Source organism: Monomorium pharaonis, chromosome 3, assembly GCF_013373865.1.
Source record: "Monomorium pharaonis isolate MP-MQ-018 chromosome 3, ASM1337386v2, whole genome shotgun sequence".
NCBI lineage: Eukaryota > Metazoa > Arthropoda > Insecta > Hymenoptera > Formicidae > Monomorium > Monomorium pharaonis.
In genome coordinates, this window is record NC_050469.1 from 24559962 (window position 1) to 24578758 (window position 18797).

Below are 18797 nucleotides of genomic sequence, written 5' to 3' on the forward strand. Positions count from 1 at the left end.
CACTTTTCCTTTTTAATTACAGCGAAACGCCATCGGCGCGTTTTCCTTCGTACACACGCAACGCCACGATTCCATTACAAACAGATAATCCTAAGCCACGGGTCACCACCCGTGAAATTTATGTCGCGGACTATTATTTCCCGGCGTGAGCTCCGTCAGTCTGTGGGCCACATGCGCGTCGCTATCGGGAGGAAGAGGTGATAAAGGGAGTCGCTAACGAGATTGGTTTCATTAGTGCTACGGAGGAGATAGGGGCCGATCCGGTATTCGTGGCTCCGGCGGCGAGATAAAATTCGTCGGGGGAAGCCCCTGGGCTAGGCACACTAGCGATTTTTCTCAAAGGCTTCGATTTATCTTCGCCGCCGTGAATGCCGAAGTGGTATCAAAGGGAGAAACGCGCGAATCATACGGATGGATAGCGACGAAATCGCGGATTATATATACCGAACGAGCTCCATAAAGCACGCGCGCGCGCGTGTTCTGGACGTCGCGTCGGTGGCCGGCTGGCTGGACATACGATTGTATAACGTGTCGCATTAACGTTCGCCTATATCGCTTACTCCTGCCGCTGCACACGCGAATACACACGCTGGGAGCGCATACTGCGAGCGGGGTCGCGAGGCGCAGGCGGAGATCATTGTTCTCCCGGAGTTTCTCCCGGCGATCGTCCCGACGTGTCGTACGTTACTACACGTGTCGCGGGATGTAAAGTCCGACGGCGCGTAGTTAAGTACATTTTTTATCTTTATGGAGAAGCATGGTTCTCAATGCCCTCCTTTCGTTTCTCCGAGCGGCCGCGCGACGTCGCGTCATTTTAACGGCGTGTAGTAAAAGGACCTTGCCAAAAAGATAAAGCCGGCACTCGTGGCGCGTGCACGATTTGCTGGAACTCTCACCCCATTTCTACGGCTGCGATTCTCTCATTAGGGCCGCGCGATCAATTACCGTCGTGCCGTCGCGATGGCGTATTAATGATCGCAATCCTGCAATTTTCTTGGGAGACACATTGCTTTATTAATTTTAACACTTTTCAAAATACGCTGCGAGATTTTTCTAACTTAAATTATAAGTCACTGAATGTGTACTGGTAGCCTAAATCGTACTTCATCAATAGTTTTTTAAAATTTACTATAAATAACATTTATTTCTCATTTATTTCATAACTTTTAACAAAAATGTTTCCTCTTGTTTTGGGCGTACGAAAAACACTTGAAAAATTAGGTACAACTGACTAAATTTTTAATAAATTTATTCAACCAAAATATATGTTTTGATACATATTTATTAAATATACATTGATTGATCAAAAAAATTTATTGATTATTTTAGCCGATATAATACAATCATGCAATTTTGTACTAAATTTTTATATTTTCATAAAAGAAAATTTATTGTAGAATATTTTACATTCATTGCATATACATAAATTTGCAGTTATTACAAAAAATAAATCAATATCCATTTTTATATAAAATCCATCAGGTTTCCTAAATCGTACCATCACAAATTTTATTACAGTAAATGATATTAATGTAAGATAAGTGGTAATAAAATTAATAATGGATATGAATAAAATTATTTGTAAAAATACATTTAATTTTATTTCAACGTTCTTACAAAAGCTATACTTTCCAATTGCGTACGAATCAGTGCCGAATAGGAAATATAATAAAAAGCAATATAAATATAAATATACGCGTTTGTATTTTATTTCAGCATTTATAAAGCCAACAACTAATCAAGATCTAAATCACGCTTCGTAGGAAACTGACGAAAATTGAATGGGACAACTTGTATATCTGTTTTAGAGAACATCGATCATTTATGACCGCGCGTTTAGAGCGTGCGGCAGAAGAGATGTCTTTAGATTTGTACTTATCAGCCAAGGAAAACTTGGTCCCCCTTGCGGCGACACTTGCTACACGACCATAACTTTCCGCAAGTGATCGTCGCATGGGACGTGCAATCCGGCCTTTATAGCGGGCGTCGAGAGCAGGGGGAGTTGCACGGGGACGGCGCATTTATCTCCGTATCGTTTCACCGATCGAGTCAATTTTCGACGAAGCTGTTTCTCTCGGCGACGACGGTCGCGGCGAAAACAAAAAAAAAGAAAAAAAAAGAAGAAGGAAAGCCCTCGGTCGGTCCCTCGGTTTCCCGTAAATCACAGCGGGTCACATTCCGCGGGACGCCATTAATGCGGTTATCTATACAGTAGGCGACACGTACTAGGTGCCGTGGATCAGATAGCGCGGGATACCCATTGATTCCGTGGAACCAGTTTCACTCGGCGGTTACGCTATACGGATTCCGATTTATACATACGTACGTATATGTAGGTGGTCGCGTATGCAACATACGCGCCCGTGGAGGTGAGGTCACAGCGACACGTTCGCGAATGTACACACGTCGCAGGTAAAAGCGCGCGCACCGCGAAAATTGCGATAGAGCAATCTCCTCTCATAAATACGGAGCATAACTTCGGCGCGGCACTTGCGCCAGTGGGCGTGCGACGTTCGATTTAGGCGTCGTCGTTCACGATCGCTTCGTTTCCGGGGTCTTTTGTCCCAGTCACCGGCGCCGACGAGACTATGGGATCGCGTGCGCGCGCGAGAGAGAGGGACCGTTGTTCTCTACGAGCAATGGCAACCTTCATTATCCGTTTGCTTCGCGAGGTCTTGTCTCGCAGACTCCCGTATCTATCGATTAGTCAAAGGCGACGCGCCCCGGTGAGAGAGTCCCGCATTTCCGATCAGCAGTATCGCGTATCTTTTACAAGCCAGACGATCGTTACCGCGGCGACACCCGCTTGACGACAACGGCGACCATCGGCAGCTAATTTCCGCTGGAAAAAAAAAACGTCTCTTCGGCGCCATCATCGTCGTCGTCGTCGTCGTCGTCGTCGTCGTCGTCGTCGGTGCTCGATCGCGAAGAAGCGGAGTATCCGTTACTCCGCCGCGCTTACAACCGTAAAAGAGTAAACGATCTTGGGCTTTCACGTAGATCGTGCACGTGCACCATCAGGATAATGAGAGCAGAAGGTATCGTAGGAATTGCCGAGGTTAACGAGGATAAAGGAGACCGTCGCACGATTCGAGGCCGCTCGAAAAATCGTTCATGCGCCCGACGTACACACAATTAACTTTGTCTGCTATATATACGTTTTTCTTTTATCCGCGATTACTCATCTTCCCTCTTTTACACAATACATCCGCGTCCCAGCTTCCGTCCTTATTATCGGGCTCGTTCTCCCGTCTCCCCTCCCCCATTTTCCTTCTTTTTTCTAAAACGCGTTCCGGATCCCGGCGCGAAACGATCGCGAGATCGCATCCCGGCCACGGTCGACTTTCGAAGAAATTTATCGTCGGTAAATTACAGTGTTTCGACAATTTCTTGCCGTGCCATGCCGCAGTCAGCGCTGCTCCTCAGCACAAGCACCCATGATTGCGGTCGTAAAGAGCACGCGTTAACGCAAATTTTATGTCGGCTAAAACAAAGATTCGTAACTGTGATTCGCGTTGCATTACGCTCGATGTGGAAGACGAGGGGACGTGTCCTTTGAAGAGGCTTGAAGCCGCGTAGATTCACATTACTCAGCGTTTTCCCTCTTTATACTTGCTTAGTCACATGTAGCCTATCATGTCGGGATATGACATATTCTGATAGAAGAGTTACTATTAAAGTCATTAAACCATCTGGGATGGATATATCTCTCGTTTGCTGTAGCAACGGTATACCAACTAAAAGAAAAACAAAGTTTTCCGGTTTGAACGTTTTGAACCATAAACATTTTGTAATATCGTCTTTAAACACAATTAATGGTTGCTCTACTGATTATAGAGAAAGAACAGCATCGTTAGTTTTTCACTCAGTGTATTGAATGCTCATCAGAATTCTCCTTTTTCGCAGACAACTGAAAATAACTCAAAATAATATTTCGTTGGTCATGTCATTGTTATAGCAAATGAGTAAATAATATAATGAAAGCTATAACTTTTATTTTCCGTCTTTAATTTTTATTGCATTTTTAAAATACGTTAAAATTATCAACTATTATACTATTTATTTCACACTACAAACCTTTTTTTATATTTTGAAAAACAAAATTATGAAAATAATGATAACTTTCAAAACTCGACAAAATTGTTTTCATTGATGTGCAACTTTAATTTGACTCGGTTTCTTCAGTTTTATTTTGATAATTTATCTCGACAATATCGCGTCGCATTACGAAAAACAAATGAAATTTCGTAGAGATTACATCCATATTTCTTTCGCACGACGTTTTCGCAGATAAGTTTGCGTCGCAACGAACGGCGGCGCGTCATAGAATAATCGTCCAGCCGCCCGGCAAGGTGGACGGAGGCGGTTATGATGCACTTACCAAGTCTCTCGCGAAAGTGTACCGTAAATTTGTTCCTCTATAACGAATTTTCTAGGTGGGTGTACCTCGAGCGTGTCTTACCGTCGTTGTTGCGTCGCTCCGCTCCTCGGACCTTTAAAGTTTCAATGAAGCTGGAAAAAAGTTGGTCCGGACCACGGTCTTAAAGCCCTCCCTCCCTCCCTCTCCCCGTGAGTTACTAAAACGCGAGCCAACACTTTCGTCCACCTGCCCCCTTCAATTATGTCCCCAATTTCGCATCGCCCTATCCAGTTTCAATTACGGCCATTCGACAATGCCGTCTCGGAACTTATCCGCTATTAATTAAGGCCACTCGATAGAAGGACTGCCTTAATTAAGATCGCATTGGGAAAATTTAATAATCCGCAGTACCGATTAAAAGTTACAAGAAATTATTCACCTGTCCCGGCGATATGCTAATAAAATTTGATAAATCGCCCGTCAGCACGCGTTATTCCGGTTCTTTATCGCGATTTTATATTGTTGCGCCGGCGTTGAATTTTACATGCGTTGCCGAGTGCAATGCGCTCGTTGTCACTGACATATTATAAACCGATTATCCTTTTTCCCTACGCGGGAAAAGCGTATTATTCGACTACTTCCGGCGCGCCACCGTTATTATTAATTATCATGTAATCATTATCGATTAAGCTAAAATCTGTTTTTAATGACGACATATATGCACGCCGACAACGTTGCGCGCAAACATTGTTATCCGTTGTGATTACCGGAATGTTTATCCGGATCCTGCAGATGCAGCGTGTAGTCCGCTTAAATGCGCTGAAAGAATGTTAGTGTTGCCGTACCGTTGTAGTAAAATTCGGGGGAAAAATCGTATTGTATCGGCCGACGTCATCTTAAAGTAATGCCCGTTTCCGACGGCCGCGCGATTCGCCGAGAATCGCCGTACAAAAGGGAGCCGAAAAAACGTACGAATCGTATAAAAGCCCACTCTCTCTCTCTCGCCGAAAGCGTGTCCTCAACTTCTCGTTTCCTCCGGCTGGTCTCAAGCGAACCGAAAGAAACGCTTTACAATGGGCTCCTGTCTCAGTGTGACGACTCGACCCATTATTTATTAAAGATCCATTCTTTTTATCGGGGGATAGTTTCTCCCTCTGTCTCTCTGAGAGAAGTAGCGGCCCACTACTCCCCCTTCCATTTCAGGTCACCGGAAAACTTTGCGAAACGGTGAAAGAAAGAGAGAGAGAGAGAGAGAGAGAGAAAGAAAGAGGGGGAGGGAAAGAGAGATTGGTTACATCGTCCTGCGGCTGGTAGTAGGATCGCCGCGCGCTGCAGGATCGTGTGCAAGAAGAAGCGATGCAGCTGGTGGCGGCCGAGAAAGAAACTCGCCGATCTGATAAGGCTCTTATTGTCGTGCGGCGATACCGGTGTGCGGAGGCCTTTAAGATGAATGCCAAACGAGAGACAGGTCGATCGCATCGCGGAAGCTGTGAAATGATTAAACCCCCGTTAATAATAACGACGTATCTCGCGATACGTCCCTTAAATATTTGGTTAAGCGACAATCGGCGCTTCTAAACAAACCTACATACTACATAATATTAAACAAAATATTAAACAAAATAATCGTGTGCATTTGAATTACAAATACAAGCCGCTCGTGAATTGCGAGCAACCCTATTCTTCAGTGAGATTTCGTTCAATCTGCTCCGAGTCGGCGGAAAGTTCACGAAGCTGCGGGAACGATCAGTTACGTCGAGGGATTCGCGTTCTATATGGCTTCAGACGTGTGTATATGAGGACGTCGGCGTGCATCTCCGTATACAAATGCGGTTCGCGTCGGGCAGCTGCCCTAGAACGGAAGGAGAGCGAGAAGAAGAAACATACCGGGCCCGATAAGGATCTCATTGTCATGGCACCGGTGTGGAAGAGCCTTTATGGCCGGCAGAAGGAGGAGGCCGTGCCAACCGCATCGAGCAAATTGCAACTCTGTCGAAACTATCGGAGCGAGCGGATCGTCCGCTTGGAGAAGAATGCGCGACACGATTGTTAGGGGTCTGGTTAGTCCCGGGCACCTTTTCATCGCTTACGTTCCTGTGGTGGTATAACCCTCCTCCGCGATGATAACATCTCTGGAACACTGGGCGACATCGGGTCTCCTCTTTTTCTCCTTGTTACACTACGCCTTTCCTATCTCCATCTATTTTATCTCGTCCCTCTCTCGCTCTTCCCCCTTCGACCCTCCCCTCGTCCCTCCTCTCGCACCGTCGCATCAGCTCTATTCGCTCTCGTCTCCCTAGCTCGAACGCGGCCGAGGCTAAATTGTCATTCGATGCCCTGAGAATTCGATTTCCAGTCGAGTTTTGTGGTGACAAGGGTTCCAAGCTCCCCCCCTCTCCCCCCGTTCTCCCCGCGTTTATACATACCACGGGCCCGGGGGCCTACAATATTGTGAAATGTCCTGTATCGCGTGTTCCCCCGCCCCCCAGTTTCGTCCTGGCATCCGATCTCCTTAAATGGAAATTGGAAAACAGGTAGAAATAGGTGCTTATTCGGCCGTTTTGAAATCGCGCCTTTCCGGTTGCGGTAAACTTCTAATAAATGCTAACGGCATGTCACATGCAGGCGACACGCATAATTTTTTCCTCCGAATACGTCGCATTGTCGTTGTCGTTAAGCGCTATTAAGATAAACAACATTTCAGATCAAATCAATGGGTACCTAAATGGACTATTTTTAAATGAAATAACGTCCCGAAAGAAAATAGATGAAGAAAGAAAGAGAACCGTGTCACATTAATTCTGTTAGTCGCGTTGTTTAAAACAACACGATCGATTGTGATTGATCTGTAGAAACAAAGCATAAGATTAAGCAAAAAAAAAAAAAATCAATCACGCGTATCACGTTAACAATAAAAATGCAAAATTGTAAAGAATCATTTTTCCTGTTTTCTATCATTAATACCGCAAGCGCCGATAAAAGCACTAACGCACACATTCAAATAGCGTTACACGATTTTCCGATACGGTTTGATTTTTAATTTTGTACTGTACATGTTCCATTGGATATGTATATTCCCGTGTGTGTGTGTGTGCGCGTGCGTGTAGTACAATATCATATAATATAATGCGCAAAATATATAGCATATGGTACGTAGATTACATTAAGTTCGTGCGGTACATAGTTTTCTCTTTTACACGTCGCGCATTAGCATATTATGATCGTTAACGTATACTGACATATCGCGCAGAAACTTAGCAATCGCTCGCTAAGTTATTCAAAGCATTTAATCCAAATGGAATTTGCATTTTTCACAGCCAGCGCGACTAAAATCCGTTTCCATCGCGTTACTGCATTTACAACATCTCTTATTATTGTTTTTTTTTCCCCCGACTATCTGTAGACACTGACGCGGAAATCTAAATCTGACAATCAAATTTGCAATTGTGATTAAATATTCGTGTTCTATTCTAGGCTCGAACGCAGGATATCCTAAAACACTTTGATTCCGGGAAAATCCGGTAATTCGATATCGTATAAGTTTTTTTTAGTTCCCTACACGTTCCCGACGAGGGATTTCCGTTTGAAATGACACATTCTGAGCGTATAATTCACGCTCATAAAAAACTCCAGTTCTACGTTACGGGAATCTTATGGCTTCGACTAACGTTTTATAGCTTAGACTTACATGGATCTTTCGGGTGTTTTACATTTCGTTATTGGATGTTTGAGAAAATGATACGCGAAAGATGGACAAAATTTATACAAATGTAATGATGGTATATAATAGGAAAATTTTATTAAGGAAAAAAGTAAAAGGTATTATAAAGCGTACGTTTGCAGTATATATAATTTTCTACGTTATACATGAAAAATATTAGATAATGCATTTACTTTGCGCTTTTGCTACTTTGCATATTACTACATGACGTGGGATATTACATGAATATAGCACACATAAAGTTTATTATACTTCCTTTAATAAAGTTTGTACATTGTAGGCAGCAGCGGTCGCGGTTACTAGAAGAGTAATTATTTGCCTCAAATAAGTTGCGGGGGCTTAGATTTAATCGTGAAGGTTCGACGGAACACGTCTACGTGAGGCCACTCCAAATCGCGTACCATAATTCCTCTCTTGCAGGGTATCGGCTTTGCGAAACTGTCTCGAACTCATCTCTCTCTCTCCCTCCTCCCCCCCCCCCTCCCTCTCTCTCTCTCGCTCTTTCGCTCTTTATCCCTCTCACTCCCTTTCGATTCCCGACAGTCTGGAAAGTTCCGGAATTACAGCGGCTATTTTTCTTTTTACGGGTGGCCGGCACACACAGTACTGTGTGCTCTCTCTCCGCGAGGGATTAAAACCCGCCGAATGACCGACTAAAATACCGAAGCCGGTCTCGTCGCGTTTTACAGACGTCCCAAGTAAGTGCATTTGACGCAACGGTGAATCTGCAACGCAACGGTGATTATACAGTCGGATTACTACCCCCTGTAGTAGGTTTTCTACTTTCTCGTACCAGCGGAACAGCCAAAGCTGTAAATGCAAAATTGAAATTCTAATGAACTCTCTTTCCACTCGTTTCTCCCCCCCCCCCTCTTTCCCTCTTTCCCCTCTCTCTCTCTCTCTCTCTCTCACTCACATGCTGGATTTTAAAATGCGATTAATGGGTACGTCACCCGCATGTGATTACATTAACGTAGGTATCGGTGAGAATCCAATAACCTCGATGGAACGTACGATCGATTATTACGCTGAATTAAAAACAGGTGATGCGGAAATATCCGGGCAAAAATAAAATTGCGAAAATGTTAAGGGAGATACGCACGCGCGGCCTCTGATATTTATGAAAATAGGTGGGAACTTACGCATCGAAATTTTATATGTATTTTTCTCCCAACAGATTTTGCATTTGATAAAATCCATGGGGTCACGGGCGCTTCCGCTTAATAATCCCTTGTTGCCCGACAAACTGCGAGCGTTTATTACAAACAGTCGTTTAACGACGTCGCCGCTTTTGTTACTGCATGGTTATGACACGATGCCGCTGCGCTTGGAAACTCGAATCCGAGCTATTAATCCGACAGAGGAATGCGTTGACGCGTACGCTCGGATTATATTGATCAAAAGAACGGAAAGTTTGTTCGATGCCAACATCTGCCCTTTTATATTTCAGCCTCGAGCATTGTTCCGGGAGCGTGATTCACGCGCGCCCCGTTAATTATGGCAAAGTTCGAGAGGCCGTCCTTCCTCCGTCTTTCTTTCTTCCCTCTCTCTCTCTCTCTCTCTCTCTCTCTCTTTTTCTCCGCAGCGGCCGGGCAGCGCTTAATCGATGAAGTGCTCGGAACTCATTTTTTATATTAACTCGAAATGAGCGACCGATGGCGACACGTAAATTGTCCGCGCGCCGCGCGGATCAAGGCACAGTTGACACCGGAAAATATCTTTGCCCGGGGAATTAGAGACCGTCTGATGGAAACTTTGGCGGGCACGCCGCTATTCCGCCAGCTGGTGTAAAATTTAAAAGCGTACGTTAAAATAATTTCCGGAGGGACAGTTCCATCGCGGGGAACAATTTGCCTCGTTTAGTTTATGCGAACTCCCGCGGGGATATCCTCTCATCGGGGACGCGAGCGCATTTTCATGTGTCTCGCACAAATACTAATTAAAATAATAAGTCGAAATTGAATGCGCGCTAATGAAGAGTCAGTGCATGATTACCGGTACTCTGAATAGGTCAAGGAAAGTTGGCGATTCAATTCTGTGACAAATGACTTTATCGACTTTTGCGACTTCCGCAGGGGGGGGAGGGGGAGAATGTGTAAATATTTCACCGCTCGCTCGCGTGTCCAAATGGACACGGCTCTTCCTTCCGACGGGTTTGACGTTACAATTTCATTTCGGATTTTCAATCCTCGAACGAGGCGTACGAGGTGTTATCGATTCGGTGCGGAAAATGCTTTTTTTTGCCCAAAGTAATTTTCGCCGCGTCATTATTCTGTCGAATATACAATGTACTCGCGCGAAGCGGAGAAATCGTTGGTAGACCGGAAGTATCCTACGGTAAGGTAAGGAAGCACGTTGAACGCAACCGCTGCGCTTCTACACAACCCCGGTCTCGTTTGGTCGGCAAGCCCTGAAGCTTATCGTGATCTACCGAGTAAAAGAAGGTTTGCTTCCTTCAATTAGCAAGAAAAAAAATGGCCTGCCGACGGAACGTCCCTATTTTTCAGCGACCGAGGCCAAGCCGCGGGTGAATTATTAAATCGGCAACCGCCCGGGCGCCGATTTAAGGGGTTTCCTCGAAAGATTTTTAAGCCTCGAGAGAGGTCCGCATTGAAGAGCCGTAACCGCGCAACGAGATACATCGCTGTTGAGGTCACGGAATGGAATCCGCTCGGAACGAGCTGACGTCGCGCATTCGCAACTACGTCGGCTATGTTGCGGTCGAATTGTCCAAATGTTGAAATTCTCATGCCGCAAAAGAGCGAGCCGCGTTAATAGTCGGCTTTTTCACGACCATTATTTTCCATCCTTCCTACGTTACGAAAAGCAGGAAGCGGACATCTACGTCGCTTCTTTCTATTGTTAAATCTGTAAAACTGTTGACGCTTTCGTTGATGCAGGCGTTCTCTATTATGAAGGAAGATTGCAGCATTAACTTTAAACGGAAGGAACAGTTTTTGCTAAGGTATCTAAAAAATTTAGTTGGATACAGATCTGAAAATAATTGTATTTAAATCATTAAACTAATTATGCAGAATACTGATAGAAATGTCTAGAATATCAAATCTTTTCTTTTCACGTAGGCATCATTTTTTGGATATACATAGAAGAATTTTGAAGTCTCTCACCAATTTCATTGTTGATATTTAACGATCTTTTTTTATTAAATGTATTGCTATATTTACATCCTAAATCCTATCTTGATGTTTTAATTAACATTAGCAAAGTAAAAAGAAAGTAATCTGCGTTAATTAAAAATATAACGAAATTAAGATCGAGGATTTCAATCTTGTCACAATTCAACGCAACACCCATATTGCTCTTTTTAAATGATTTTTACAATTTTAACAGAACTTGTGTACCTAACAGGCACAATTTATTACCGCTTTACACTTAGTGTGATATCCGCATATTGTTTCTCTCGGGGTAGTAATGCTTAGGTTATCGTTTTAACGGGTAAAAAGCTCGTGCGTGAAGGGGCGAACGGGAATCTATGCGGGCGGGGACGGTGAGGGCAACGAGGCTGAGGGCGATAATTAAGACGGACGCTGATTTCGCGATAGCGGTCGAGTCCTCACGACGCGAGGACCCACCCGCGCTCTCTCATATAAGCACGGGACATAACTGTACTCGCTTATGTACGGTCATTGTAGTACACGAGCGCGTGCACTTACAGCGCACTCGCGCACACTTGCACGCTGCCACCTTCCCTACTCGCTTCCTCTTACCTTCTCGCGCATTTCTCTCGCTCTAGCGTTCCTTCCTCTGGTAGCTACTACGAGCGATGAAGAAGGGCGAGAAGTCGTAGTGTACGTGCGGCGAAACAGAGAGGACCCACACAGCATCGTGGCATCAGGGAGGAGAGAGCGGGATGACTCTCCTCGGTATGCCTGGAGGAGTCGAGCGCGCCAAGATTTATCGGCCTCTTACCGATACTGAGCCATGCTCAAAATGCTGCAAAACACACCGTCGTTGTGTACGTACGTGTACGTACACATACGTATACGCGCATACCTGTATAAATACTTATGCATCTATATACGTGTATACACCGAGGCCCGAGCCGGATAACGAGGCGCTACCGCCACGGTAAATAGCCTCCGGTCATTTATTAGCTGAATTTATCTTGCCACGCGTCGAACAAAGGGATACCGGACTATATGCGCCGTGGTCGTTGTCTTCCCCCCTCGATTTCAACCCTCGCCGCCGTTCCCTCCCCGTTCTTTCCCCATCGTCCACCACCCACAACTTACATTGCCCTGCCCCTCCTCTTCCCTTCGCCGTCCTGCCGGGTTCAATTCCGTCGCTCGTTTCCTCCCCGCGCTTGGAGGAACCTGTGAGCCGGGGCCCTGTGTGAGGATCACTCCGGGCACCTGGTGTAGAACTCGCGCGCTATCTGCGTGAGACTATCTGGACGGGATTGTCGGCAAATCCGAAAAATGACGGCACTGAGATCGGCCACGATGGCGGTTGCATGCACGGTGCATGGCATCGTGTACGCGGCGGTTAATTAGTCCGTTCGGGGCGCATGACGCGGTGCGGGGATGCACGTGAGAATTTCCGCATGAGTGGCTCCGATTGCCCGAAACCATCGTGAAAGATATGGGACCAGGCAGCCACGTTGCAAGTCCACGCCCTACGTCCCAAGGTGCCTGCTTTTTTTAACGCGACCCCGGGAAGTCCTCGGGGGAAGTACCTTGTCCCCCGGGGCGTTGAATTAGCTGCCTTAATCGTTATCTTGTAAACGGTATAATTAATGAGCTACTTAATAATGTCGCGAGTCAAAAAAAAATGCTGAAGTACGTTGTTTATATCAGAGAGTTCCCATCTCGTTTTCTTTGTGTATAAAATGCCAAAAGCCAAAGTGAAAAGGACAGCCTTTCTTCAACGTAAAGTCAAAGATGTCTAAAATGGAAGAATTAAAGGTCTCGGTGGATATTAAATTAAAGGTATGAATGAACAAATCGATTTTTCCTCGTTAACGAGGCAAAAGCTCTTAAATTGCAAGTAATCGAATCCCTAAGGAATATATTTCAAAATTAACAATCACAATCGTGAACGAATAACAAGATTTTATTAAGAGTCCCGATAGCCATTCGTGTCTACACTTGGTTTAAAAAAATATACTTGTTTTAATAAAATATATTTTTTAACTGCGAGGGGTAGCGTTTTATAAACAACGATTGAAATAATCCAAGTCTATCGGAGTTAAACTTGCAAGTGAAGACGAGTATAGTTCTACTACGACGCTGGTGGAATAATGGGTAACGAATCACGAGATTATACATACGCAAGAGAGATGTAGAATCGGTATCCGAGAGGTTTGCATGAGTCTAGCGGCTTCCCGATCGCAACGATGAATGGCGACCGCGAAGTATGACAGGGCCGCGCGTTTCGCGTGATGATTTAGCAGCCCGAGCCCGTTCGAGCGTGTCGCGAATGCAGCATCCCGGAAACCCGAGGGGGAGGCAACCCCGATGTGCCCCGGTCGATCGCAGTCGGTTAACCGAGGACACGTTTCTCTCGCGCGCGCGGCCTCGTCCTCTCTCTCTCGTCACGTCATTAAGCGCCAGGTGAGCCACGCCGTTGCTGCTAATGCAGCACGGGCATCGAAGCAACGGGGCCACCGCGTCGGTCGGGTAGGTTCAACGCGCAATGGCGACGGATTTATCGCTTTATGGGCCGTCGATCGAAACCAACGGCGGTTGCCTTGGCCGGGTCTAAGGTCGCTCTCCCCCTCGGACTTTCTCGTCCCGCGTCTGTCGCGCGTTCGCGCCCCCAGGGTTAACTGGCACATTCTCGGAAGTTTTATAATTATTTCTACGGAGGTGAGATCGTTAATCAGTAATTGGACGAGCGGTTCTCACCGGGGGAAAAATAAGGGGGGAGGCATTCGCGGCTTCTCGAGGATCGGTCGCGTCGAGCCTATTACGTTGTTAAGAGAGTTCGCCGGGGCTCTCTCTCTCTCTCTCTCTCTCTCTCTCTCTCTCTCTAAGAAGAAGAGATACGGACCTTTATGTTTCCTCGTAACGGTGTATTTATTAAGCGACGCTTTATACGTAGAGATAAAGAGGGATGAGGAGCGCACGACGAGACGCGCACCGTACAGTGAACGATTGTAGTATTAGCCGCGCTGTGTCACGAAGAGCGGTCTTCTTCCTGCTCGGTCTTCCGCGAATTTTCTCTTAATTTGTCCAGTGCTCTTTCGATTCGTCTCGACAACTTCGCGCGACGCAGCTTCTCCGCCGCGTTAACTAATAGCATTCTCGGTAAGCATCTCAAGGCAGGCGGGCGATGCATATATATCCGCGGTGCGCGATTCTCGTCTCGGGAATCGGTTTGCAATGTTCCTTTGTTATCGCGCGGCGTGCAGCTTTCGTTGTGTTGTGTATATAACACGAGAAACGAAACGCGCCGCATCGCGGACACGTAAATCGCGCCGATATTCCGCGGGTGACTAACTTTACGGCGCGAAGCATCGCTTCCTTTTTGCGAGAGCGAGATCGCATTCCGCAGTTTCCAATTCGCACAGGGATAGCCTAATTGACTTGTCGGGAATGAAAGGAGATACCGCGGGAGAATCGCGAGGCTTAAGGCGCGATAATAACGCATCATCCGCGCTAATTGGTATTAACGTATCTGCTGAGAGCAACGAGTTACCGAGAATTCTTATTAACCGAGAATTAATTACATAAGCGGAACAGATACAGAGAGAGAGAGAGAGAGAGAGAGAGAGAGAGAGAGAGAGAGAGAGAGAGAGAGAGAGAGATTGCGATGTTTTTGATTAGCGGAGCAAGCACGGCGTGCGTAATAATTCCTTCAGTGCGACCCCGAGGCGAAATTCATTCGAGAACCTGCCCTGGGCGTGAAAGATTGATTCGGTTAGACTGGGCTTCGCACGCATTACGTTTACGTTATGACTTGACGTACCGCGTTTACCGAAGGTCCAAAAGGCAAGTGGCATAATTGGCAACGCTCACGTAGTGTGTACCCACTTCGATATTTAATGTCGCGCATAGTAATGCGACTCGAGATGGCACAGCGAAGCCGACTCTCCCGTCCACCCTTCTCTTCTCCCACCTTGTCTATAGACGTATCTCCACACCTTAATTGCGAGAAATAATTATGCGACAATTACGAATGGCAAATTACGTCTCCTTATCACGGACTTCAATTACACGAAGGACCTGGGCGCCTACTTCAGAAAAGACCCATCTCTCTCTCTCTCCTCTCTCTCTCTCTCTCTCTCTCTCTCTCTCTCTCTCTCTCTCTCTCTCTCTCTCTCGTCGTGTTACGATGTTCCTAGCGGCGCGCATCCTCCCCTTTGACCCCTCGTCGTTCAATATACACAGCAAATCCGTTAAATTTCGATTTTAGCTCTCGACGCCTCTGTCCCCGTCGTCCTCGTCGGAATTCTATTCTCTCGAGCTACCCCATCCTTCTAGCGCACGAATCGGTCACGATAATTCGACAACGACTGTCAATCAACGATTATGCTACCTGAAAAAAAGACCTATTCGCCAGCGTAATAACACCTGCGTGCTACAATGTTTTAAGAAGAACGCCCGGGCCCGATATTTTGGCGATTGGCTCGATGATTGCGCGTACATACACGACGTCACGCACGCGTACCTGCTTAACCGCACCAATTTGTGCTCGGGGCAAGGCGTCTGCGAGGGCTTGACGAACATTACCACCCCGGAGTACGAGTAGCTCCGGGATATCGGCAACTCGTGAATAATCAATGGAAAGATTAGCGATGATTTTCTTTCGATAAATAAGTTGTCCCGAAAAGTTCAACGATATAAAGGCATATAGTAATTCTTACTTATTTCACTGATTAATTTTTATGTGATTATTAGAGCCGCTTAGTTTATATTTTAGTTTATATTTTGATTCTAATTGACTTTGGTTTTTGTGTCATTGCGTTCGTCGTCGATTATTCGGCAATTTCGTTTCGTTCGTTACCGGCGCAACACCTTGCCACGAACGCAACACATACATTATAGTGTTTTCATTAGACATTCTTTTTATAGTTTTTATATTACTAGAACACTACAGGCGCGCCCTACGCGCGCGCTATTTGACTTTTGACTTTTTAAAAATAATTGCAATTTGCTTTTCTCTATCTTTCGCTTACTTTAATCAATCTTACTTCTGTAATTTTGAATATATATATATATATATATATATATATATATATATTATTTACTTGTGTTTTTATGGATTTACTTATATATTTATGGATTTTAAATTAAATCTGGCCAGTTAGGTCGAAACTAAACTAATTATTCGATTTGTTTTATGTGATTATGTTATTCTACTTGACAGATATTATTCTATGAATAGATTAATATCTTATCTGAAATATTTTAAAAATAGTATTAAATAAATTAGCGTCAATAATTTTAGAAATGATCATTCTATTTTAGTAGGTAGAGGGAAACTAAGTTTCGAGTTATGAATAATTCAAGAAGAATGATATGCAACGTAATATATTTTATTTACTTTGTCTACAGGCGAATACAAGTAGTATATAATTTTTTACACAACTGAATGTTTATAAACTATATAATTGGTTGTATTGCTAATGATAATTAAGAGAAAAAATGTTTGCAACATCAAATGATATGTTGCAAAAATTTTTTCTCTTAATTATCATTAGCAATACAAAATACAAAATGACAGAATTACCACGTATTATTGATACGTAATATTATGCGCTTGGTCGAATCGAGTCTCCATTAAAATAAAGCTAAACCTCCGACCACGTCGTCAACAAGAACGTCCGAGCAACGAGCGCTTATCGTAATTACGTAAGGGACCGTGGACTGATAATTACATGGTCGACGGGAAGCGACCGCGCGGGTAATCGCAACTACGCGAAACGGTGTATCGATTACAGCAATTCCCGGTGAGTGACTGACGAGTGACGACGGGCCGTTGTCTCGTCCGACCGGAAATCCAAACGCGGGGCGCGAACGAATGGAGAAACGACCGAGCGAGCGACGGAAGATTCGCGTGGCCCGGTGAAGAACGAGACGAGAAACGACAGGCGCGTCCGCGCAAGAAAAGTAGTACGAGAGTAGTACGAACTCACGCATTTACTCACTCGGGCCAATGTTTGATCGCGGATATATTGGCAAAGAAGGCCGAAGGCACGCACGGTGGTCTCGCCGTGTGGTCCTCAGGTCGAGAGGAGTCCGCTGATAGCATTCTCACACACTCTCCTCCTCTTCCTCCTTCTACCAACATCAGCCTGCGCATCTCCCTCGTCCTCATCCTCTCTCGCCTCTCCTCGTCCACCTCCCCCTCTCGCTGCACACGGCTCCTCTTCTCTCACCTCTCTCCTTGCTCCCTTTCCCTCGCCTCTTCCACGTCCTCGCCATCCTCGCCGTCCTCGCCGTCCTCGCCGTTCTCCTCTTGCTCGTTTTCTTCCACGACCATCACGAGAGACTTCTGCCTGTACCCGAATGAGCCGCGATTTTTCGCAAACTCTCCCCTTCGCCCCTTCTTCCTCTCGCGCTTCTTCACTCGGCGCTTCTCCTCTCGCTCTCTCGCTCGCTCGCTCGCTCGCTCGCTCGCGCGCTAGGCTCTTGCCCGGACGTATAACATACAATTACCTGAAGACCAGATTACACGGGGCATGGGAGAGGCTCTCCACGCTCGTTATGCCATCACAAAGCCGCGTTCACATTGGCCCACTTGAGACCAGCTCCGAAGACCCGGTCGGAGAGGAGAGTGAGATGCTGATGCGCCCGGGCCGGAGGGGTCGGAGGAAGGGCAGGCAAGCCGCGCGCTGCCTTATCGTTTCCTTCTTCGTCGGAATCGGTGCTCCGCGCGAGCCGCCTACCTGGCCGCGCTTGCAGCAGGATACAGCATCCGAGATGCTCTCGCCGCGCCGTCTCCATATTTTCGGTGCGCTCACGACCGATCGATCGGACCGGTCGTCTATCGATGGACGAACGGAACAGGGATAGCTTTTCAAGAATGTGAAAAATGTTGATTTCGGCTCTCGCGACCCACCCTTTGTATGTACGGCGAGATGAGCAGATGAGAGATCAAAATCCCCGATGTTAGAGAGATGGAGAAACATTCGTGTACACACGTAGGTTAGCCTCGACGCCAACGTTTTTCTGATACGGAATAATTTTAACCCTTTACGGCCGGATGTTGCCGTATATGGACCATTGCGCGCTACCGCTCGCCGGCCGAGCGGTGCCGTATATAGGGACCGTGTAACTTCTTTTTTATTGCTCTTCCCCCTTACCGACGAAGTGTGTGCATGCTCTTCCGATCTATAATGAACACTTGTTACGCCGTAAAGGAGAGAAAACTACCACCCGCAAGATTCGCGTAATTTATAGAGAAATTTATAGACGTGCCACGCTAGGATACACATTTAAAAGGATTCCAAGTATTTTGATAATTAACGTTAATTATTTATTAATGAATTTTAATAAAAGTAAAGTAGCGTAGCAAATAATTGTAATTGGAAAAGATTCGTTAAAAAGTGTTTTTGCTCTTTTTTTTCGCCTCTTTACGACGGCCCAAACAAAGTTTGAAAAAGTTAAGTCGCTTCTAAGAACGGCCAGACCAACACTGTAAAATTATAAAATGATTTACTACGGCACAATGTAGCCTGTACTATTTAATAAATATTTAATAAATATCCAGCATATGTCAATGTGCATTTGAAAAAAAAAAACACGGACA

General features: G+C 45.6%; 1 protein-coding gene across 1 annotated transcript in view; it reads left to right on the forward strand.

Annotated features, from left to right (window-relative positions):
* Window positions 1-18797, forward strand: part of LOC105839701 (E3 ubiquitin-protein ligase lubel) — a 296564-nt gene that overhangs the window by 122789 nt on the left and 154978 nt on the right. The window lies entirely within an intron of this gene.